The sequence below is a fragment of the Ovis canadensis genome, chromosome 1 (assembly GCF_042477335.2).
Source record: "Ovis canadensis isolate MfBH-ARS-UI-01 breed Bighorn chromosome 1, ARS-UI_OviCan_v2, whole genome shotgun sequence".
NCBI classification, from domain to species: Eukaryota; Metazoa; Chordata; class Mammalia; order Artiodactyla; family Bovidae; genus Ovis; species Ovis canadensis.
The window spans coordinates 142,071,008-142,096,916 of record NC_091245.1 but is presented as its reverse complement, the minus strand read 5'-3'; the positions used below and the strand labels follow the sequence as shown (position 1 = coordinate 142,096,916).

Sequence of the window (25,909 nt, the reverse complement as noted above, 5' to 3'; positions counted from 1 at the left end):
TCTGATCTAGGGATTGAATCCGCGTCTTTTGTGCCTCCTCCATTGATAGGCAGATTCTTTACCACTGAACCACCAGGGGAGCCCTAAAGGGTAAATAGTTGTTTTAAATGTCAAGATCTTGAATAATTTTCTTCTCAAAATTCATTATATCGTAAACATTCATTGGTTTCTTAGGTTATCAAAAGAAAAAAATAGATAATTCCATTGCATAAATTATAATTGTGGAACACTTTGTGGTAATTTAGAAATTGAATGTATGTGTGTGTGCTAAGTCGCTTCAGTTGTGTCCGATTCTTTGCAGCACTATGGACTGTAGCCCACCAGGCTCCTCTGTCTATGGGATTTCCCAGGCAAGAATACTAGAGTGGGTTGCCATGCTTTCCTACAGGGGATCTTCCTGACCCAGAGATTGAACCAGAAGCTCTTAAAATTAAATAGTCAACACTTATTTGATATCTTAAATTTTATAAATTTATATTTTTCGCGTTAAAGGAGAGAATAGTGAATAGATGGAAGGGCATCCTTGGTAGCTCATATGGTAAAGAATCTGCCTGCAATGCGGGACACCTGGGTTTGACCCTTGGGTTGGGAAGATCCCCTGGAGAAGGGAATAGCTTACTAATTCCAGTATTCTGGCCTGGAGAATTCTATGGACTATGGACTAATTCTGGCCTGGAGAATTCTATGGACTATGGACTAATTCTGGCCTGGAGAATTCTATGGACTAATTCTATAGACTCACACTGGAAAATGTGAAGTAAAGAGGAGAAGGTATGCTAAGATTGCATCATGAATACCATTCAAAATGCCAGCTATTTACATGAAAATGTTATATAAAATAAATCCACAAGCAGCTACAGAACTAGTGACTCATCAGCTTAAATGCTGAATTATGTTTTTATTAGGAAATAAATTTTGGCTTATGTTACATTTTACTTTTTGATGAAATTCTAGTTTTTTTCCTCTTAGTGAATATAAATTTTATGATGAGAAAATTAATATTAACTATTTAAATACATCATTGTTTTTTGAGCAAGTTAGAGAAAGTACGGAAGAGGCTTTTCCTTCCTTTTTCCGGAATCAGGGAGATACAGTACAGTGTTTTAAATAATGGTATACAATACCTTGGAGAGTTCTTTGGGGAACTGATATAAATCAAATCTTGATTATGAATTTTGATGTCCTAAAGTGGACACAAAGAGATCAAACCAGTCCATCCTAAAGGAGATCAGTCCTGACTATTCACTGGAGGGATTTATGCTGAAGCTGAAACTCCAATGCTTTGGCCACCTGATGCCAAGAACTGACTCCTTGGAAAAGACCCTGATGCTGGAAAAGATTGAAGGCAGGAGAAGGGGACAATAGAGGATGAGATGATTGGATGGCATCACTGACTCAATGGACATGAGTTTGAGCAAGCTCTGGGAGTTGGTGATCGACAGGGAAGCCTGGTGTGCTGCAGTCCACGGGGTCACAAAGAGTCGGACACGACTGAGAAACTGAACTTAACTGAAAGTGAACACAATCTTATGGTTCCTTGATTTTTAACATCTGGAGAATTCTTGGGATATACTGTTTAGGCCTCAGATGAATTTAACCTTCTTTCCATTTGCTGCATGTTTTTATGTGGAGAGATTTTTGCTAGAATCTGCCTGCCAATGGAGGAGATGCAGTAGACACAGGTTCAATTCCTGTGAAGATCCCCTGGAGGATGAAATGGCAACCCGCTCCTGTATTCTTTGCCTGGAAAATCCCATGGACAGGGGAGCTTGGCGGGCTATAGTCCATGGGGTGGCGAAGAGTCAGACACCACTGAGCATGCAGGCAAAAAGGAAAAAAAGAAGACCCAAAACGCTTTGGCCTCTTGCTCCACCCACTGTTCATTTCAATACATGAGATGAAGTGAGTTTCTTAGTTGATAGATGGCATCTGGATCTATTTTCTTTATTGTACCCTGGGCTTAATTTGCTTTTCCTACTCACATTGCCCTAGGCCAGTGTGAGTGACCCATTTTGCATAAGTGCATCTATTCTTTAGATTCAAAATTTTCTTTGCTGGACTTCCTCAAGTATAAAGTATCTATGTGTCTTATGGGTGGTGGTACTGTGGGAGGAGGGAAGATAGTAAGCCTTTTGATTAAAGAACTAAATCCATATTTTCCAAAAAGCTTATAAAAATAAAGCCAAATTTTAATTTCCATCCATCTATCTTTCTCCTCTGTCTTATTCCTCAGTTTTTTCCTAAAAGCAGCAGAAGGTAGGAATTCTGCCAAACCTCAACATTTCCTGTAATAATAAAGTAGGTGTGTGGTTGCTACCATGCATTTCATAAGTGATGTACTGAATAATGCTTTACTTAAAGAGAATAAGGCTTTCTCTGGAATGTTAATTCAGACCAAGACATGCCTCCCCAGTGGCATTATTGGTACTTATCCAGAAGCTCCATATCTCATTATTAGGCATCTTCCAAGGATTCTGTCCCAGGAAATACACAAACTTCTTACTAAGTTACTAAAATACATCCTGGACTAAGGAATTAGTGAAACTCTTCTCTTTATTCCCAGCCTCTTCTCCTTCTTCCTCTTTTCTTCTCAACAATATCTAGTCCTGGAGATATAAGTTAAGGGATGGGTTGGGAAAATATACATAGGGTAGATTTATATAAAATCCACTTTCAATAAATGTAATGAGAAATAGCAATGGCCTGTCTGTTCTTCCGTCCCACAGTGAGATTCTCCCAGCAATGGATGTACCTTGTTCTCATTTTTATTTCTCATTATGACTGCTTATACTTTCCTACCCATCTCATACCATTTTGAATTTTCCTAAAGTCTTTGAAATATAATGTTATAAAACAAAAACAATAACAACAAACAAATATGATGAACCAAAATGACATTTATAATAAATAATCTGATTAGTAGGGATTCAAGTAGGTTGAATGCCTCTTTGGTCTATAGACTCTTTAGTATAAATACAATTTATTGAAGTAGTACCAAATTCTTCCACTTGGGCCATTCACTGGAGAAGAAAATATTCTAAAAAGTATTTTTTGATAAAATTGTCTTTATGAACATTGATTATAAAGTCTTGAAATTGGGGTTATCTGATATTGTATGTTAGATGTTTGAAGATTATTTTGATAAAAAATACATCAAAAGAGATAATTCCTTGAAAAACAAAACATCTTTAATCACTATTGAAAGGCTCATTAATGAGTCAATAAATGTAGAGGAATAATTACATTAGAATCAGTTCAGTTCAATTCAGTCACTCAGTCATGTCTGACTCTTTGCGACCCCATGAATCGTAGCATGCCAGGCCTTCCTGTCCATCACCAACTCCAGGAGTTTACTCAAACTCATGTCCATCGAGTTGGTGATGCCATCCAGCCATCTCATCCTCTGTCGTCCCCTTCTCTTCCTGCCCCCAATCCTTCCCAGCATCAGAGTCTTTTCCAATGAGTCAACTCTTTGCATGAGGTGGCCAAAGTATTGGGAGTTTCAGCTTCAGCGTAAATCCCTCCAGTGAATAGTCAGGACTGATCTCCTTTAGGATGGACTGGTTGGATCTCCTTGCAGTCCAAGGGATTGTCAAGAGTCTTCTCCAACACTACAGTTCAAAAGCATCAATTTTTTCGTGCTCAGCTTTCTTCTCAGTCCAACTCTCACATTACACTGGAAAAACCATAGCCTTGACTAGACGGACCTTTGTTGGTAAAGCAATGTCTCTGTGTTTTTTAATATGCTATCTAGGTTGGTCATAACTTTCCTTCCAAGGAGTAAGCATCTTTTAATTTCATGGCTGCAGTCGCCATGTGCAGTGATTTTGGAGCCCCCCAAAATAAAGTCTGACACTGTTTCCACTGTTTCCCCATCTATTTCCCATGAAGTGATGGGACCAGATGCCATGATCTTCGTTTTCTGAATGTTGAGCTTTAAGCAAACTTTTCCACTCTTCTCTTTCACTTTCATCAAGAGGCTTTTTAGTTCCTCTTCACTTTCTGCCATAAAGGTGGTGTCATCTGCATATCTGAGGTTATTGATATTTCTCCCGGCAATCTTGATTCCAGCTTGTGTTTCTTCCAGCCCAGTATTTCTCATGATGTACTCTGCATATAAGTTAAATAAGCAGGGTGACAATATACAGCCTCGACATACTCCTTTTCCTATTTGGAACCAGTCTGTTGTTCCATGTCCAGTTCTAACTGTTGCTTCCTGACCTGCATGCAGATTTCTCAAGAGGCAGGTTAGGTGGTCTGGTATTCCCATCTCTTTCATAATTTTCCACAGTTTATTGTGAGCCACACAGTCAAAGGCTTTGGCATAGTCAATAAATCAGAAATAGATGTTTTTCTGGAACTCTCTTGCTTTTTCCATGATCCAGCAGATGTTGGCAATTTGATCTCTGGCTCCTCTGCCTTTCCTAAAACCAGCTTGAACATCTGAAAGTTACCAATTCACGGATTGCTGAAGCCTGGCTTAGAGAATTTTGAACATTACTTTACTAGCATGTGAGATGAGTGCAATTGTGTGGTAGTTTGAGCATTCTTCAGCATTGCCTTTCTTTGGCATTGGAATGAAAACTGACCTTTTCCAGTCCTGTGGCCATTGCTGAGTTTTCCAAATTTGCTGGCATATTGAGTGCCTCACTTTCACAGCATCATCTTTGAGGATTTGAAATAGCTCAACTGGAATTCCATCACCTCCACTAGCTTTGTTCGTAGTGATGCTTTCTAAGGCCCACTTGACTTCAGATTCCAGGATATCTGGCTCTAGGTGAGTGATCAATGGTGAAGATCTTTTTTGTACAGTTCTTCTGTGTATTCTTGCCACTGGTATTGCCAAATATCAAACAATTTTATAGAGAAGATATATGACTGCTGAGGCAGCTAAACTATCCTTTTAATATAGAGTGATCTATTCTATTAATTGTTTAAGACAGTCATTTGAACTTGCATTTAGAAAGGCCAGTGACATTTTCTTCACATTACTTACTATGGAATGTATGTTAATAGGTGGTAGATATGTTATTATTCCTAAAAATTTAAACCCATTCTTAAAAATAAAGAAACAATAAGGTCATTAAAATATAAATATAAACTAAAAGAAAAATTTAAAAGAAATATGCATATCCAAACGTAGGTTTTCTTCTATACCTCAGGAAAGGAAATCTAATTGGTTTAAAATATCTCACAAAGCCTCGCAGTGGCTGATTCCTCCTACAGATTTTCATTCCTACATTGTAATTTTTTTTTTCCCCTTCATACATCACATTCTTGGCATACTGAACACTTTTCAGTTCCTCAAACCCAATCTAGTTTTCCTGACCTTGAGGACTTGAATCTCGTGATCCTTATGGAATATTCTGCCAAGAGTGCTCCTCCTTCACTGTTTACTGGGAAACTCCCAACTTTTGAGGGCTAGTGTCATCTTAAGTGTCATTTCCTCACTGAGGTCATCTCTTCCCACACTCACATGACTCCCTTGCTAGAACAGCTAAAAATCTGTGATTCTTATGTTGAAGTATGGTCTTCCCATGTGGCACTAGTGGTAAAGAATCCACCTGCTAATACAAGAGGCATAGGAGATGTGCATTCAATCCCTGGGTTGGGAAGATCCCCTGGAGGAGGGCTTGGAAACCCACTCAAATATTCTTGCCTGGAGAAGTCCATGGATAGATGGGCCTGGCGGGCTACAGTTTGTGAGGTCACCACAAAGAGTAGGGCATGACGTAAATGACTTAGCATGCAGCCATAGTCAGTCACTAATAAAGTCAAGGGACACAAATGGCCCTCAATATTTACACTCTTTATTATAACCCTAAATTATCAAGTCAACAAGTATTTTGGATGTTTGATCTGTGCTTCCCTGATAGCTAAGTTGATAAAGAATTTGCCTGCAATGCAGGAGACCCCTGGTTCGATTCCTGGGTCGGGATAGGCTAACGATTCCAGTCTTCTTGAGCTTCCCTGGTGGCTCTGCTGGTAAAGAATCTGCCTGCAATGCGGAAGGCTGGGTTGGATCCCTGGGTTGGGAAGATCCCCTGGAGAAGGGAAAGGCTACCCACTCCAGTATTCTGGCCTGCAGAATTCCACAGACTGTATAGTCCATGAGGCTGCAAAGAGTCAGACACGACTGAACGACTGTCACGTGAAAGTCTAGTACACATTTTCTGGAGGAGAAAATGGCAACCCACTCCAGTATTCTTGCCTAAAAAAATCCCATGAAAAGTGGAGCTTGGTGGACTGCAGTCTGTGGGGTCACAAAGAACTGACATGACTGAGCAATTGCACACACATGCACAGTACAAATTTTAAAATAATTTTGAGTTGTGAATGATTCTCAGACTTAATGTAGTTATATTAGTTAGTTATATTTTCAGAGATACTATGTTATATTTTATCATGTAAAGTTTCTATGAGAGATGAACTTTGTTAACTTGCCAAAACTGTAAAACTGATAGATTAAAAGTACAATTTTACCTAGTGTGGTTTTTTTAAGTTTCTATAATCTGGTGGTTAAGTGGTAAAGAATCTGCCCACCAACATAGAAAAGGCAAGTTCAATTCCTGGGTCAGGAAGATTCCCTGGAGAAGAAATGGCTACCCACTCCAGTATTCTGGTCTGGGAAATCTCATGGACAGAGGAGACTAGCGGACTATAGTTCACGGGGTCATGGAAAAGAGTTGGACACAACTTAGCAACTAAACAACAACTGCAACAAATACTGTTGGTTAGAAGTTTGGAAAAGAGGTGGGTAGATAATTGATTATTTTTATTTTTAGCATAATAACATGATTCCAGGAATTTTAAAGATCAATTTAAGGCCAAATATGATACTAGTATTCACTATTTATTCAACAAATATGTATTGAGCATCTTTCGTGTACCAGTGAGATGCTGGTCAAGAATCTGAGAATCTGGCTGATCTCTGAGAATCAGTTCTCCCATTAATCAATTCATCTAATAATCAATTCACCCAGTTCAACCAGTTTACTTACAAAAGTTATTGCTAATTGTTTCCTACCATCTCTTCAGCTATAATACTGTCAGCATATATTCTACACTGCAATTTTCTGCACTAGAATTAGGTAGATTATCTATGTTCAGTTCTTACTACTCCTGTCCTTAGTTACTCCTTTTGCTTTTTATGCTCTTTTTTCTTTTTGAGATATTCTGTTTTTATAATTTATTAAAATTATTCAAAAGTTATTTTTGTTATTCAGACTGTAAGAAGATCAATATAAATTTGACATTATAAGAATATCCTTTCCTTTTATCTGAGTTGTTGGGAATCATTATCAGTTCTTATGTGACCTCAGGCCTGAATTCCATGGGGTAGTCCTTGGAAATACTTTCCAGGAAGATTTAAATCACTTTGATCAAGTTTGTCCTATAAACTTTCATTGCTTTGTGCAGCTACCTAGGGATGGAGTAGTTGAAATAATGTTTCTTGAACTTGGGATTGCAACCTCCAGAAAGTGTTAAAAGAGACTGTGGAAGAGGAGACTGAGATGGAGTAAGCATTTTCTACATGTTTTTACATTTATTAAACCCTTTATTCATTCCTCAACTTGTCAGGAAACTGACTTTCTCTCCAATTTATAGCTGAGGAAACTAAAGTTTGAGGAGGTTAAAGAACTTGGCTCACCTTTTTCTTCCCCTTTATTCTTTACCCTCTGCTATTTTGCATCTGCCAGGAATAGCAAGAGATGGATCTCAGAAACACCAACAGTCTATTGAATCCTCATGCTTGGATTCTCATTTGCCTTCTTCATCTCCTTCCAGCTGGAGAACTTCTCTACTTTGTAGAGCTTGTGAGATTAGATTGAGATGGCTGAGAAAATTCAGGGTAATCTTTTTAATTTAAAGATTAAAATTACATCTGCTGAGTACCTTTTGCCATGTAACATAACATACCCATAGGTTCCAAGGGTTAGGTCATGGACGTTTTGGGTGACTATTACCTACTGTAGACAGAAGAGGAAGTAAAAGAGGGAGAAACTTTTCTCGCTTTGGAAGTGTATTTGAGGGAATTCTTGACATTTTTAAAGATAATATTTATTGTAAGTCCAGGGATCTCTGTTTAATGATTATTTACCTGCTTAATTAGAATTTGTGGGTAAATAAATATACAGAACTATAGTTTAGGGTTTATCTTCCATTTTTGGTGTAGGCTGGTCTTACTTTCTTAGTCCTAATTTATACCTGGGCAAGTGTAATTAAAATTTGGATTTTTTTTTGTTTACCCATTTGGAATACATTTTCCTTGATTGCTACAGATTTCTGGTTTATTGTACTTTTATTTGGATTACTGTGGTGATTAACATCATGGATGAGCACAGAGGTTTGGAAATTTCTAAGTATCACTTCTAAAGATCTGAAAATTGATGGAGCAGCTTGTTGGCAGTAATAAGTTACAAATGGCAACACTATATATATATATATTTGGAAAAACCACTTTTTCCTTGAGGAATAAGGTTTTGAATTGCTTTTCAGAGTGTTTGGTCTTTGGAGAGGTCCCTATGATTTTAGGAAACACTGTAATTGTATCTTCAAATTAAATGCCACCTAGGCCTTTGATGTCGTGCTTTCTAAGCTCTTTAATTTAGAAATAACCTTAGTAGTACTGCAAAGAATCCAAATAGTTAAAGGTTAAATAGTGTGTGATTGTGATGTCAGCAATGCCTCAACTCTGCTCCTCCAAAAAAATGTACTCTTCTATGGCTTCCTTTCCTACTTCAATAGAAAAATATTGACATAAATTAAAAGTGAGCACCGAGTTGCTCTTTGGGGAACTGCCCCATCTCTTTTTCCTATACTGACGTTAAAATCATCCATTTCATTTCGCCTGGAGACAAAATCTGCTATGTCAGGTTCCCATCTACATTTTGCCTGAGAAAAAATGTGGAAGACAGCTGTTTTATGTTGAGATGGATCCAATTTCTACTAAGTATGTCTGCAGAGCTTTTGGGGGTTTATTTTTAACTCTGAAAGAATTAATTTCAAGTAAGACATAATGAGCATGACTGTCCCTATCTTAATTTTCTGAACAATGTGTGGTCACCTATGCCTTTGAGGGCACAGTAGAAGTGTACACTCTCAAGTAAACCAGAAAAATATTATTTCAGGGTAAAATAATGTGTCTGTTCAGTTCTTGCTACAATCAACAATTGACCAATACTTTCATTATTTGACTAAGAATTTCAAAGAAGTTATTAGTTCATTTAAATCAGCACACCTATGTTATATATAAAGCCTCTACTCTAGGCATTGTTTAGTTTATATGTTAGGTTATAGTTGGTGGTGAGAAGGTGAGGTGAGGTGTAATGCAGGAAGCAATATTGCATTTAACTCCATTGAAAGGTTGTAGGCTTGGGAGATTAGGATCCATGTTTGGGCTTCAGGGGCACCTAGACATTCTTTTTATGACCTGATTGGAGAAGGAGCTAACAGTGCTTAAACACTGTTAAGCACTAAAAATATTAAGCATTAAAAGATGAGGTTCAATTTCTTCTTACCTCATTCACTATATCTGGATTGAATCACCTGCATGCATTGTGTGGTATGACTATGTGGGCATACATACACCTGTGTTGGCAGTGAGGGCAGGAATTAAATATTCTGTTCCTGTTCCCTGCTGCACTTTGAAAAGAATAAGAGACAAACCTTGGCCCCAAACCAGGACAGAGTTGAGTTAAAAATCATGGCTACCTTGTCTCTACCTGTGAAACCTTCCATGAGAAAATGGAGTTATTAATAGTGAGGACTGGAGATCATCTGGTTGGGAAGATCCCATGGAGAAGGAAATGGCAAGCCACTCCAGTATTTGTGCCTGGGAGATCCCATGGACAGGGGATTCTGGGGGCCTACAGTCACAAAGAGTTGGACATGACTAAGTGACTAAACAACAACCACCTTGAACATTTTTGGTCCCACTGTAGACAGTTAATTATAAGTACTTATTATTAATGTCATTATTACAAAAATCCTCCTATCACTATTTAATCAATGTATTCCATTTGTGGGAAACATATATGTATAGAAACAAAGTCGTTCTTTATTATTATTTAAGAAACCATGTTTAGAGCCCCATACTGCAGGTGGCTTCCTGAGCACAATGGACTCAGAGGGTGTAGGTGTTGTTGTCAGTAGGAGCTTTTAGAACTCAGCTCTATCTTTGTAGTTTATTAATCTGCTACCATGGCAACAAGTATTTAATCCTTAAAAACAAGAAAATGGGTTTCAACAAAACACTCTTTCAAATTATATGGTGGTGGTGGGCAGTATTTGTTTCTTTAAAAATAATATGATTTTTAAGTGACTAACCTCATTTTTGGCAATCTGATTTGAGTTTCCATGGAAATAGTGAGGTCTCCAAGCTCTTGTAACTTGTAGGGTTCAGGTTAAGTCTGGCAAATATCAGTTGTCCCAAGGCACCTTGAGGAGCCAACAGAAATTACAGTCAACTGAGCTTGGGGGAAAAGGAAGGAAAAACAATAAATCAAACATTTGCAAATTGTATTTGCACAGTGCCATGAGTCTGAGAAAAGCACATGTGATGTGTAAGTAGAGAGAGACTCATGGACCTAATTCAGAGCTACAGGTTTAGTCTGTGGCTTTACCTCATACTAAACACCTTTTTTTTTATGAGTGGCTAAGCAACTTATCTATTTACAATGCATTTTTAAAATACTGAGTAGAGGAATATTAGGGAAGGCTAAAAGAATGGCAGATTAATAAAATATCCTATAATGGTTCTATTATTTACTAGCATAAGAACTAACTATGAAAGAAGAAAATTAAAGGAAAATGTAAAAGTCAAATTATAAAAACATGTGACAAAAGCTCAAGTATTTCTTAAGGGTCTTTTTATTATTAGTCTTTGTAGAGATGTTTCTAATTCTGCATAGTTGACAACAGCATATCTTCCAGGCTGGGTGATATGAAGGAACTCTTTACTGTCTTTAGAAAGACTTGTTAGTAGTACCATATCACATTGGAGGGAGAATCAAATGAAAATTCACTTCTTGAGTATTTAACATATTCTAAACAGACGACTTTTTTTTTTTTTCAACTCAAGTTTTTTGTAAGTATGTGGGTGTTTGCTGGCACTGTTTTACTCCCTATAAGAAAAGCTGTATCTCTGAATTTCTTTGTGAGAGGTGGGGATCATACAGTCTAGGCTGCTCTGATCCTCTACTGAAAACCTTATTTGAGATATGTATTAAAAAGGTGTTCCATAAATGAAGATTTTTTTGAAGAAAGCAAAAGATTTTTGAGAAGGACTAAATTTGTGGCATGAGCAATATAAAGTTTCTGAACTTTTAAGCCTAAATAGATACACAGCAAATGGAATGTAATATTTAGACTAAAATATAACCTCATTTTTTATCCCACTAAGGAATGATATTATTTATAGGAATATTTTATTAATTACTTTTCTGATTATAAAAAAGATGCATGCTTTTAAAAATATTTTGAAACAAAGCTAAAGGATTAAAAAGAAGATGAAAGCCAACCACAATCTAACCACTTAGTGTTTACATGTAAAGCATACACCGTCGTATACATATTTTATACCAATTTTGACTTAAATGTAATAAATATTCTTTCCCCTATGTACCTTCAAGTATATACATACTTGTATAAATTTTTTAGGTAGGTAGAATAGGGAAAAGGAGTCCAAAATGGTGGTGGCTAAAAGACAAGGAAGGGAAAAGCCCACAAAAATAGAACAAAAGAAAGTCCGAGGACTGGAGTGAGGACCTCAGGTAAAACAAACAACACTCCTGGCTGGCCCAATTTACATGGGACAGGCCCAAGGAGAGATAAACATATAAATAGAGGAGCCAAAGCTAGCTCTCTCTTTCTCCTGTGTACTGGGGCGCTCTTCTCCTCGTGTCTTTGGATCCACGTGCCCTCATGCCTCGAAGATGGATTTTCCTGCTATCTTCTAAATAAAATAGAGCTGTAACACTGAGCTGTAACACTGATTTGTCTAAGAGCTATAACACGGTCTATCCAAGACCTGAGAGCTGTGACACGCTGAGGGGGGCTTTAATGTCCCTCACTCCAAATCTTTGTTGTGACGAGACAAAGAACTGAGGAACATACACTTGCGTGACAAATTTATAACATATATTTTTCCTAATCTACTTTATTTTTCAACATTTTCTTTTTATTTAAATTTTTAAAGTTTAATTTTATCATTTAAAAAATTATGATAAGAACACTTAACATGAGACCAATTCTCTTAACAAATATTTAAGTGTACAATACAGTATTATTAACTTTAAGCACAGTGTTTACAGCAAATCTCTAGAGGTTTATGCCCATTGATTGGCATTTTCCATTTCTTCTATCCTCTGCACCTGGAACCCACCATTCCACTCTCTTATTCTATGAGTCTGAACACTTTAGATATATCATTGGAGTGAAATAATGTGGTGTTTGTTCTTATGTAATGGTTTATTTCCCTTAGCATTGTGTCTACAAGCTTCATCACTGTTGTGTATTGCAGGATTTCCTTCTTTTAAAGGGTGAATAATATTCCATTGGGTTTCCCTGGTGGCTCAGCAGAAAAGAATCTGCCTCTATGTAGGAGATGTTCAATCCCTGGATCGGGACGATCTTCTGGAGAAGGAATTGGCAACCTATGCCAGTACTCTTGCCTGGGAAATCCCATGGGCAGAGGCATCTGGTGGATGCAAAAGATTTGGACATGACTTAGTGACTAAACAACAACAACAAATATTCCATTGTACGTATATACCACAGTTTCTTTATCTGTTCATCCACTGTCATTCTCTTAGTCCTTCCCACCCTTTCCAACACCATTTGTTGAAGGGACTATCCTTTTCCCATTGTGTATTTTTTTGCATCTTTATTGATGGTCAGTTGATCTTATATGCACGGGTTTATTTGGGCGTTCTCTATTCTGTTTCATTGACTATATGTCCACCATTATGCTTGTATCATACTTTTTTGATTACCATAACTTTGTAATATATTTTGAAATCAAGACGTGATGCCTCCAGCTTTGTTCTTTATTCTCAAGATTGATTTGACTATTTTCTATCCTTCATGGCTCCATATGAACTTTTGAATTGTTTTTTCTATGTCTATAAAAAAGTACCACTTAAGTTGCTTTATTTTTTAACCTCAAACATGTTAATAAACACTTTTCTGTGGCTATAACCATAAAATCAATATTAACTTTTATAGTGGCTTTATAATACTACATTGTGTGGATGTACTATGTGTGCATGATAAATGGTTTCAGTGGTGTTCAACTCTTTGCAACCCCACAGACTATCGCCCACCAGGCTTCTCAGTCAGTGGGATTCTCCTGGCAAGAATACTGAAGTAGGTTGCCAGGGGATCTTCCTCACCCAGTGATCGAACCCATGTTTTTTATGTCTCCTTCATTATGAGACTGCTAGTGGTTATTTGCCACTACTGCCACCTGGGAAGCACATGTACTATGCATTATATAATAAAATCTTCATCTTTAGGACATACATAATTTTTGTTTTACATTGTTTATGATTATTTTAGGAAATTCATACATACATCTTATAAACTTGTCTGGTTATTTACTTGAGATGAATTTCTAAAAATGATGTTTTCTATTTAGGATGTGTGTGTGTGTGTGTGTGTGTGTCTGTGTGTGTGTGTTAATTGCACAGTCATGTCCAAGTCTTTGAAACCCTGTGAACTGTAGCCCTCCAGGCTCCTCTGTCCATGGAATTCTTCAGGCAAGAATACTGGAGTGGGCTGCCATTTGCGTCTCCAGAGGATCTTCTTGACCCAAGGATTGAATCCGGATCTGCCACACTGTGGGTGGATTCTTTACCATCTGAGTCAACTGGGAAGCCCATTTAGGGGGTAAACATATTTAAAGTTTTAGGTTAATATTATAAAGTTTCCTCCAGATTTACTGTACTTGTTTGTACCACTTTTGCAGTGCCTGAGATAACTCATTTCCCTATGTCTTCACCCAGACTGCATTTTGTCATTGGTTTTTCATCTCAGTTAATTGAGTAGACAAAACATAATATCTTAATTGTTGCTTAATTTGCATTTCCTTATTGCTGATTGACATTTCACATATTAAATGCCAATTTGTATTTCATATTTTATGAAATGCTGGTTTATTTGCTTGCATTTTATTGGAATTAAAAAATACTTTATAAGATCTCTATATATAAATGATGTTACCTCTTTATCACAAATATAAAATATTTCCAGTTTATTATTTGCCTTTTGCATATGAATATTATTGGTTAGTTGTCTTTACTCACTTTGTTTGTGTTTTCTCTTTATTTTCTAGCTTTATCAATGTATAATTGATGAATATAATTGTAACATGGTCAACATGTACATTGTCATAGTTTTATACCTATGTATATACACGTGAAGTGATTCCCACAATCAAAGCAATTTGATTAAGACATCAACTCATAATTACCTTTTCTTGGCCAAATGCTTAAGATCTACTCTCTCAGCAAATTTAAAGTGTATAGTACTATTAACTGTGGTCACCATGTTGTAAATTAGATTTTCAGAACTTATTCATCTTATATAATTGAATATTTGTACACTTTGTCTAACTTTCCTGCCTTTATTTTGTTTTCACATGTAAATGATATCATACAATAGTCTTTCTCTGTCTGACTTACTGTACTTAGAATGATACTGTTGAGTTTTATCCATGATGTCACATATGGCAACACTTTTTTCTCTTTTACAGCTGAATTATATGTATGTATATGTATTTACAAAAATCTTATATTTTTCCTTCTTTAAACCCAACATTTTATTTTATTGCCTTTTTAGCAATCTTTTCTCATTGTATCAGAGTATTGTTTTATGGGCAATTGCTAAATATCCTTATGTCTATATGTATATCTGTATCTATCTATGCATCTCATATTCCTTATCCATTCATCCAGTGATGCACACTTAGGTCATTTCCATATCTTGATTTATTGTAAATAATGCTGCAATGAACATGGGAATACAGATACTTCTTTGAGAAATGATTTTGTCTCCTTTAGCTATATTCCCAGAAGTGGGATTGTTGGGTCATAAGGTAGTTTTTCATATTAATTTTTGAGGACCTTTCATACTCTTTCCATAGTGACTGTGCCAGTTTGCATTTCTATCAGCTGTGCACAAGGGTTCTCTTTCTTCCATATCTTTGTGAATATTTGTGATCCTTTTTTTTTTTATAGTAGATGTCCTAACTAGTATGAGGTGATAGTTTTGATTTGTATTTCCCTGATGATTAAAAGATGCTTACTCCTTGGAAGGAAACTTATGACCAACCTAAACAGCATATTGAAAAGCAGAGACATTACTTGACCAACAAAGGTCTGTCTAGTTAAGGCTATGGTTTCTCCAGTGGTCATGTATGGATGCGAGAGTTGGACTGGGAAGAAAGCTGAGCACCAAAAAGTTGATGCTTTTGAACTGTGGTGTTATAGAAGACTCTTAAGAGTCCCTTGGACTACAGGGAGATCCAACCAGTCCATTCTAAAGGAGATCAGCTCTGGGATTTCTTTGGAAAGACTGATGCTAAAGCTGAAATTCTAGTACTTTGGCCACCTCATGTGAAGAGTTGACTCATTGGAAAAGACTCTGATGCTGGGAGGGATTGGGGTCAGGAGGAGAAGGGGACGACAGAGGATGAGATGGCTGGATGGCATCACAGACTCGATGGACGTGAGTTTGGGTGAACTCTGGGAGTTTGTGATGGACAGGGAGGCCTGGCATGCTGCAATTTGTGGGGTCGCAAAGAGTCGGACACGACTGAGTGACTGAACTGAACTGAAATGATGTTTAGTGATATTAGATACCTATTGACCATTCATATATCTTCTTTGGAGAAATGACTATTGAGTTCCTCAGCCTACTTTTTAATCAGGTTATTATTACTTTTTGTATTAAGTTGCATGAGTTCCATATATATTTTGAAAAAGTGGTTATGTGATTTGCAAATATCAATACCATTTGTACTTGATTCTGATTTATTTTGATATCATGGTAGAAGTATGAATATAAATATTTCTGCTCAGGATATATAATTTTTTTCCCATTCTATTGTTGCATTTTTATTTGGTTTCCTAGGCTGTGCAGAAAGTTTTTGGTTTGATGTCAGTTCAGTCACTCAGTCGTGTCCAACTCTGTGACCCCGTGGACTGCAGAAGCCACTCTTCTCTGTCCATCATCAACTCCCGGATCCTGCTCAAACTCATGTCCATCGAATCGGTGATGCCATCCAACCATCGCATCCTCTGTCGTCCTCTTCTCCTCCTGCCTTCAATCTTTCCCAGCATTGCCAGGGTCCAGCCCCCGCAGGATCCATGGGAACCCTCAGGAGAAACAGTGCCAGTGAAGAGAATGATTTAGAGAGAGATAAAGAAAGAATGTTGCAGATAAGAAAATAGAGGAGAGAAAGAAAGAAAAACACGGGGGAACCAGGCTTTCATGGAACTGATCCTGGTCCATCACTTTATTTTCAAAAGGGACTTTTATACCTTGACTTGTACATAGAGGGAAATGAAAGATGCAAGGTCATACAGAGTCAGCCCAAACATTACATCTGTTTTGTCTTTATCAAAACCAGGATTTTTTCTGCATACCTTTCCCATAAACAATGTTGTGTACATTATCTTCTGGCCTTGGAGGCCTGTGAACATTTTGTGACCCTCTTTTGATAAAGGCTGCTCAACCAGAAAACTTATTTTCTCTTGAAATGTTTTTTTTTTAATTTTATTATTTATTTATTTATTTTTTTAATTTTAAAATCTTTAATTCTTACATGCGTTCCCAAACATGACCCCCCCTCCCGCCTCCCTCCCCACAACATCTCTCTGGGTCATCCCCATGCACCAGCCCCAAGCATGCTGCACCCTACGTCAGACATGGACTGGCGATTCAGTTCTTACATGATAGTATACATGTTAGAATTCCCATTCTCCCAAATCATCCCACCCTCTCCCTCTCCCTCTGAGTCCAAAAGTTCGTTATACACATCTGTGTCTTTATTCCTGTCTTGCATACAGGGTCGTCATTGCCATCTTCCTAAATTCCATATATATGTGTTAGTATACTGTATTGGTGTTTTTCTTTCTGGCTTACTTCACTCTGTATAATTGGCTCCAGTTTCATCCATCTCATCAGAACTGATTCAAATGAATTCTTTTTAACGGCTGAGTAATACTCCATTGTGTATATGTACCACAGCTTTCTTATCCATTCATCTGCTGATGGACATCTAGGTTGTTTCCATGTCCTGGCTATTATAAACAGTGCTGCGATGAACATTGGGGTACATGTGTCTCTTTCCATTCTGGTTTCCTTGGTGTGTATGCCCAGCAGTGGGATTGCTGGGTCATAAGGTAGTTCTATTTGCAATTTTTTAAGGAATCTCCACACTGTTCTCCAAAGTGGCTGTACTAGTTTGCATTCCCACCAACAGTGTAGGAGGGTTCCCTTTTCTCCACACCCTCTCCAGCATTTATTGCTTGCAGATTTTTGGATCGTAGCCATTCTGACTGGTGTGAAGTGGTACCTCATTGTGGTTTTGATTTGCATTTCTCTAATAATGAGTGATGTTGAGCATCTTTTCATGTGTTTGTTAGCCATCCGTATGTCTTCTTTGGAGAAATGTCTATTTAGTTCTTTGGCCCATTTTTTGATTGGGTCGTTTATTTTTCTGGAGTTGAGCTGCATAAGTTGCTTGTATATTTTTGAGATTAGTTGTTTGTCAGTTGCTTCATTTGCTATTATTTTCTCCCATTCAGAAGGCTGTCTTTTCACCTTGCTTATAGTTTCCTTTGTTGTGCAGAAGCTTTTAATTTTAATTAGATCCCATTTGTTTATTTTTGCTTTTATTTCCAGCATTCTGGGAGGTGGATCATGGAGGATCCTGCTGTGATTTATTTCTGAGAGTGTTTTGCCTATATTCTCCTCTAGGAGTTTTATAGTTTCTGATCTTACATTTAGATCTTTAATCCATTTTGAGTTTATTTTTGTGTATGGTGTTAGAAAGTGATCTACACACACAGAAATCCCTTGCATTCCTATACACGAATAATGAGAAAGTAGAAAAAGAAATTAAGGAAACAATTCCATTTACCATTGCAACGAAAAGAATAAAATACTTAGGAATATATCTACCTAAAGAAACTAAAGACCTATATATAGAAAACTATAAAACACTGATGAAAGAAATCAAAGAGGACACTAATAGATGGAGAAATATACCATGTTCATGGATCAGAAGAATTAATATAGTGAAAATGAGTATACTACCCAAAGCAATTTACAAATTCAATGCAATCCCTGTCAAGCTACCAGCCACATTTTTCGCAGAACTAGAACAAATAATTTCAAGATTTGTATGGAAATACAAAAAACGTCGAATAGCCAAAGCAATCTTGAGAATGAAGAATGGAACGGGAGGAATCAACTTGCCTGACTTCAGGCTCTACTACAAAGCCACAGTCATCAAGACAGTATGGTACTGGCACAAAGACAGACATATAGATCAATGGAACAAAATAGAAAGCCCAGAAATAAATCCACACACATATGGACACCTTATCTTTGACAAAGGAGGCAAGAATATACAATGGAGTAAAGACAATCTCTTTAACAAGTGGTGCTGGGAAAACTGGTCAACCACTTGTAAAAGAATGAAATGTTTTTTCTTTATATTTCTAATCTATGTCAGCCTCAGAAAATGCTAAACAGAGTTACATTTCTCACAGAGCAAAGGTGCAGTGAGTTATAAGAAAGAAAGAACCAGTTAGCTCAAAGGTCTGATGTGGTTAATTTCAAGGCTACACTTGTTTTTCTTACATTCCAACTAAGTTAACTAATGCACTCCCAGGTGCACAGTGGATAAGGGATATGGGAACTTGGCAGCAAGCATTGGCCCAATAATGAAATCCTACACCAGTACTACTCTAATAGTTTTAAACTCTTTAAAAGGCTCTATGTTTTAGGCTTACTGTGCCTCTCACAGTTGGGAGGCTGTGAACAATCATATGCATAGCTGCAAGAGTCTGGATAAACCTGCCAAGCAAGATAGAATGCTAACAGAGGGGGTTTGATTTGTAATATTCCTCTCATGTCCAGGAGACTTATTAGCTAGAGCCCTAAGTTGATTTTCTCCAGAGAAAGTTGGTCGGGGATAGGCCCCTGTTAATGTCAGAAGAGTTGGTGAAAGGCATAAAATAGTAAGACAGACAGATTCTGGTTTTGGGGTAGATGCTCAAGCAGGTCCGGGGAGCCCCTCGAATCCTGATTTGCCTATCAAGTCTTCTCTGCATGACCTTTGTTATGGTTGGGATCTCCCGTGGTGGCTTCTGGCACAGCGTCAGTGTCTTTTACAAGGAGTCAGTTCTTCACATCAGGTGGTCAAAGTATTGGAGGTTCAGCTTCAGCATCAGTCCTTCCAATGAATAGTCAGGACTGATTTCCTTTAGGATGAACTAGTTTGATCTTGCAGTCCAAGGGACTCTCAAGAGTCTTCTCCAGCACCACAGATCAAAAGCATCAATTCTTAAGCGCTCAGATTTCTTTATGGTCCAACTCTCACATCCATACATGAATACTGGAAAAACCATAGCTTTGACTAGATGGACCTTTGTAGGCAAAGTAATGTGTCTGCTTTTTAATATGTTGTCTAGGTTGGTCATAGCTTTTCTTTCAAGGAGGAAGTGTCTTTTGATTTCATGGCTGCAGTCACTATCTGCAGTAATTTTGGAGCCCAAGAAAATAAAATCGCTCACTGTTTCCATTGTTTCCCCATCTATTTGCCGTGAAGAAATGGGACCAGATGCCATGATCATTGTTTTCTGAATGTTGAGTTTTAAGCCAGCTTTTTCACTCTCCTCTTTCATGTTCAACAAGAGACTCTTTAGTTCTTCACTTTCTGCCATAAGGGTGGTGTTGTCTGCATATCTGAGGTTATTGTTATTTCTCCCTGCAATCTTGAGTCCAGCTTGTACTTCATTCAGTGCGGCATTTCACATGATGTACTCTGCATATAAGTTAAATAAGCAGGGTGACAATATACAGCCTTGATATATTCCATTCCCAATTTGGAACAAGTCTCTTATTCCATGTCCAGTTCTATTTGTTGCTTCTTGACCTGCATATAGATTTCTCAGGAGGCAGGTAAGGTGGTCTGGTGTTCCTATCTCTTGAAGAATTTTCCAGTTTGCTGTGATTCACACAGTGAGGCTTTGGTGTAGTCAATGAAGCAGAAGTAGATGCTTTTCTGGGACTCTCTTGCTTTCTCATTGATCCAATGGATGATGGCAATTTGATCGCTGATTCCTCTGCCTTTTCTAAAACCAGCTTGAACATCTGGAAGTTCACAGTTCATGTACTGTTGAAGCCTGGCTTGGGGAATTTTGAACATTACTTTGCTAGAGTGTGAGATGAATGCAGTCATGTAGTAGTTTGAGCATTCTTTGACATCGCCTTTCTTTGGGATTGGAATGAAAACTGACCTTTTCCAGTCCTGTGGCCACTGCTGAGTTTTCCAAATTTGCTGGCATATTGAGTGCAGCACTTTCACAGCATCATCTTTGAGGATTTGAAATAGCTCAGCTGACATTCCATCACCTCCACTAGCTTTGTTCGTAGTGATGCTTCCTAAGGCCAAATTGACTTTGCATTCTAGGATATCTAGCTCTAGTCCAGTGATCACTACATTGTGGTTATCTGGGTCATGAAGATCTTTTTTGTATAGTTCTTCTGTATATCCTTGCTATGTCTTCTTAATATCTTCTGCTTCTGTTAGGTCCATACCATGTCTGTCCTTTATTGTGCCCATCTTTGCACGAAATGTTCCCTTGATATCTATATATATATATTTTTTTTCTTGAAGAGATCTCTAGTTTTCCCCATTCTATTGTTTTCTTCTATTTCATTACACTGATCACTGAGGAAGGCTTTCTTATCTCTCCTTGCTATTCTTTGGAATTCTGCATTTAAATGCTTATATCTTTCCTTTCCTCCTTTGCCTTTAGCATCTCTTCTTTTCTCAGCTATTTGTAGGGACTCCCAGACAATCATTTTGCCTTTCTGCAGTTTTTTTTTTCCTTGGGGATGATCTTGATCAGCCCCTCTTGTACAATGTCATGAACCTCCATCTATAGCTCTTCAGGTACTCTGTCTATCAGATCTAATCCCTTGAATTTATTTATCACTTCCACTGTATAATCATAAGAGATTTGATTTAGGTCATACCTGAATGGTCTAGCGGCTTTCCCTACTTTCTTCAATTTAAGTCTGAATTTGGCAATAAGGAGTTCATGATCTGAGCCACAGTCAGCTCCCAGTATGTTTTAGGTGACCGTATAGAGCTTCTCCATCTTTGGCTGCAAAAGAATATAATCAATCTGATTTCTGTATTGAGCATCCAGTGATGTTCATCTGTAGAGTCATCACTTACATTGTTGGAAGAAGGTGTTTGCTATGACCAGTGCATTCTTTTGGCAAAACTGTTAGGCTTTGATGTAGTGACAGTTTTTTATTCTTGGTTTTGTCATATGTGGTTTGTTTATACTTTTTAAAATTGACTTTTTACATAGTTTTATTTATACTATTTTTTTTCTTCATGGATTTTGCTTTTTGGTAGCATTTATAGAAAGGCTTCCTCACCCTAAGTTTATATCAATATACCTGTAGATTTTCTTCTAGTTTATAGGTTTTATTTTACCATTTGTACTTGATTCTGATTTACTTTTATATCATGGTGGAAGTATGAATATAAATATTTCTGCTCAGAGAAAAAGAAATAAAAGGAATCCAAGTTGGAAAAGAAGAAGTAAAATTCTCACTGTTTGCAGATAAATGATACTCTACATAGAAAACCCTAAAGACTCCATCAGAAAATTACTAGAACTAATCAATGAATATAGTAAAGTTGAAGGATATAAAATCAACACACAGAAATCCCTTGCATTCCTATACACTAATAATGAGAAAATAGCAAGAGAAAGTGAGGAATCAATTCCATTCACCATTTCAACTAAAAGAATACAATACTTAGTAATATATCTACCTAAAGACACTAAAGACCTATATATAGAAAACTATAAAACACTGATGAAAGAAATCAAAGAGGACACTAATAGATGGAGAAATATACCATGTTCATGGATTGGAAGAATCAATATAGTGAAAATGAGTATACTCCCGAAAGCAATCTACAGATTCAATGCAATCCCTATCAAGCTACCAGCGGTATTTTTCACAGAGCTAGAACAAATAATTTCACAATTTGTATGGAAATACAAAAAACCTCGAATAGACAAAGCAATCTTGAGAAAGAAGAATGGAACTGGAGGAATCAACCAGCCTGACTTCAGGCTCTACTACAAAGCCACAGTCATTAAGACAGTATGGTACTGGCACAAAGACAGAAATATAGATCAATGGAAAAAAAAAGAAAGCCCAGAGATAAATTCACACACCTATGGACAACTTATCTTTGACAAAGGAAGCAAGAATATACAACGGATTATAGACAGTCTCTTTAACAAGTGGTGCTGGGAAAACTGGTCATCCACTTGTTTTCATTCTTGCAAAAGAATGAAACTAGAACACTTTCTAACACCATACATAAAAATAAACTCAAAATGGATTAAAGATTTAAACGTAAGACCAGAAACTAGAAAACTCCTAGAAAGAACATAGGCAAAACACACTCTGACATAAATCACAGCAGGCTCCTCTATGACACACCTCTCAGATTATTGGAAATAAAAGCAAAAGTAAACAAACGGGACCTAATTAAAATTAAAAGCTTCTGCACAACAAAGGAAACTATAAGCAAGGTGAAAAGACAGCCTTCAGAATCAGAGAAAATAATAGCAAATGAAGCAACTGACAAACAACTAATCTCAAAAATATACAAGCAACTCCTGCAGCTCAATTCTGGAAAAATAAACCACCCAATCAAAAAAATGGGCGAAAGAACTAAATAGACATTTCTCTGAAGAAGACATACAGATGGCTAACAAACACATGAAAAGATGCTCAACATCACTCATTATCAGAGAAATGCAAATCAAACCCACAATGAGGTACTATTTCACACCAGTCAGAATGGCTGTGATCCAAAAGTCTACAAGCAATAAATGCTGGAGAGGGTGTGGAGAAAGGGAACTCTCTTGCACTGTTGGTGGGAATGCAAACTAGTACAGCCACTATGGAGAACAGTGTGGAGATTCCTTAAAAAAACTGGAAATAGAACTGACTTATGACCCAGCAATCCCAGTGCTGAGCATACACACCAAGGAAACCAGAATTGAAAGAGACATGTGTACCCCAATGTTCATCGCAGCACTGTTTATAATAGCCAGGACATGGAAACAACATAGATGTCCATCAGTGGATGAATGGATAAGAAAGCTGTGGTACATGTACACAATGGGGTATTCCTCAGCCATTAAAAAGAATACATTTGAATCAATTCAAATAAGATGGATGAAACTGGAGTCTATTGTACAGAGTGAAGTAAGCCAGAAATAAAAACAGCAATACAGTATACTAATGCATATATATGGAATTTAGAAAGATGGTAATGATAACCCTGTATGTGAGACATCAAAAGAGACACAGATGTATAGAACAGTCTTTTAGACTCTGTGGGAGAGGGCGAAGGTGGGATGATTTGGGAGAATGGCATTGAAACATATATAATATCATATATGAAATGAATCACCAGTCCAGGTTTGATGCATGATACAGGATGCTTGGGGCTGGTGCACTGGTATGACCCAGAGGGATAGTACGGGGATGGAGGTGGGAGGGGTATTTAGGATGGGGAACACGTGTATACCCATGACAGATTCATGTTGATGTATGGGCAAAACCAATACAATATTGTAAAGTTTAGCCTCCAATTAAAATAAATAAATACATAATAAAAATAAATGGTTATGCTCAGGATATCTAATTTATCTGCTTTCATGTTGATTCTTCACTAATATGAAATACTTCAACTATCATTTACTACATCCTTAATTTGATCCGTACATATATGGAGTCTGTGGTTTCTATTACTAAGTTGTCAAGTTTGGCAGCAATATTGCACTATTTATTATAACTTTATAATATAATATCTAGTAGAGAAAGTTTATTATTAATCCTTGTTTTCACAAATTTTGAGATGAAATTGAGTCCTAGTTTCTTGTTCCAAAGAAAAACTCTCATTTGGATTTTGATCAGGATTGCATTAAATTACATATAAGTAATTATGTATTTACAGATTAATTTGGAGAAAGCTCATATATTTACAATATAAATGCTTCCTATCTGGAAACGTGGGTAGTACTACATTTTTGCCTCTTGTTTTATTTCCATCAGTAATTTTTATTTATCTTTCCTTAAACCCAGTGTTTCATTTTATTGCCCTTTTAGGACTCTTTCTTCATGATTATAGGAGCATTACCTTATGGACAATTGCCTCTTCCAACATTGAGTTATCTGTTCCTCAACTCCACCACTCATATCATCTGGGATTTGCTATTTACCTGTTCATTTTCACCAATTAGTAGCAAACCTGGCAATGGTCTGCATTTACTGGAAGTTCTCACAGAATCACACAGTCATGGGAGAATGGTATTTCTACAGTGAGAGAGGGAAAATTCCAGTTGTTTGTCCTTCTTTTTGGTCCAGTAGTCAATTAGTTCCTGAGATAAATTGTTCTGGCTCACATATTGCAATTTTATGGGGACTGTGGGGTGTGAATTGAGGAGTGAAAGGAAGGTTCCTATGATAATTTATCTTAGAAGAGAGGACACCTTCCACTCTGAGGTCGTTTCTTTTGGTTTAAGGCTCTTTCTCCAACACAAGGAAAATAACTCTTAGAGGAACAACTCCTTAAACTATTATAGCCTAGCAATGTTTTAATTTGCATGTTATTCCCATCTGGATTATTGTATAAGAGCAAGACTATGACCATTCTTAGACACTGGACACAGCAATTTTAATAGTTGGGTGGTTGGTAGAGGACTGTAGGTAATAAGAGGACACCACAAAATGGCACAGTTGGAGGGAGAGAAGTGCTCTTTTAAAAAGAGAGAGCAGATCTCTATGAGAAGTTAGCAGAGCTCAGAAAATGAAACTTCTTTATATTTGTAGCTTGTTCTGCCTAATTGTATAGAAAAATTGCACGAAGAATAGAGGAACAGAAGGGGTGGAGGTTATAGCGGCTTTTACAGTAAGATCCATTAAATTTCTTTCCCACTAGTCTAATCTCAGCCAACAGAAGTCATGTTTATTACTATTGAAAAGGAAGCAGCAACAGGGCTCCCACCACATATAGAATTCTACTGTCACCAATGCAGTCATTTTTAGTGACTGCATTAAAACAAACATCCAGGCTATAATTACCTTGAAAAAATATCTTTCCCAACTGTAATCATTAGGATAATCATTCAATACTGCATTTTCTAGTAAAATATAGCCACTTTATTCTACCTAGTAATCTGTATGGCATTATTACCAATGTGCCAAATTAAAAGAAAAAATCACTTCCAAGCAGCTACATTTCGTGTGCAGCATTTACAGCTGCCACAGGAAGCTCAGCTCACAATCAGTTTGATAAATCAATCAATTTTCATTTTGTCTTCATCTCCTAGGTAACCAGAGCATCCATCCAGACTCTTGCCAAGGGAGAACATTTAAAAAGTAATATGTATTCATAATCGGTTTTCTTCTAACACTGACTTAATAAAAACACAAAAAGCTACCCATGCAGTATTTTAAATCACAGTAGCACAAATATTCTTTGATTCAGGAGAGAGAACTTGAAGGGAAACATACTATAGAATACAACATCATTGTTTTTCAGTCTCTTATGATCTATCAG

The 25,909-nt window shown here is 37.1% G+C and overlaps 1 protein-coding gene across 28 annotated transcripts in view; it reads left to right on the top strand.

Moving 5' to 3' along the window:
- LOC138418512 (uncharacterized) overlaps positions 1 to 25,909 on the top strand; it is a 247,343-nt gene that overhangs the window by 133,144 nt on the left and 88,290 nt on the right. For 5 of the 28 annotated variants that reach the window (XR_011248663.1, XR_011248611.1, XR_011248617.1 and 2 more), the window contains 2 exons: positions 12,524 to 12,763; positions 13,727 to 16,091. The exons of 12 other annotated variants lie outside the window; for them this stretch is intronic. The gene's annotated coding sequence lies outside the window, so the exon portion shown is untranslated. Of the gene's footprint in view, positions 1 to 678; positions 2,204 to 12,523; positions 12,764 to 13,726; positions 16,092 to 16,134; positions 16,751 to 25,909 lie in introns of those variants that run through there. 11 more of the 28 variants (XR_011248613.1, XR_011248621.1, XR_011248634.1 and 8 more) reach the window with 7 other exon arrangements.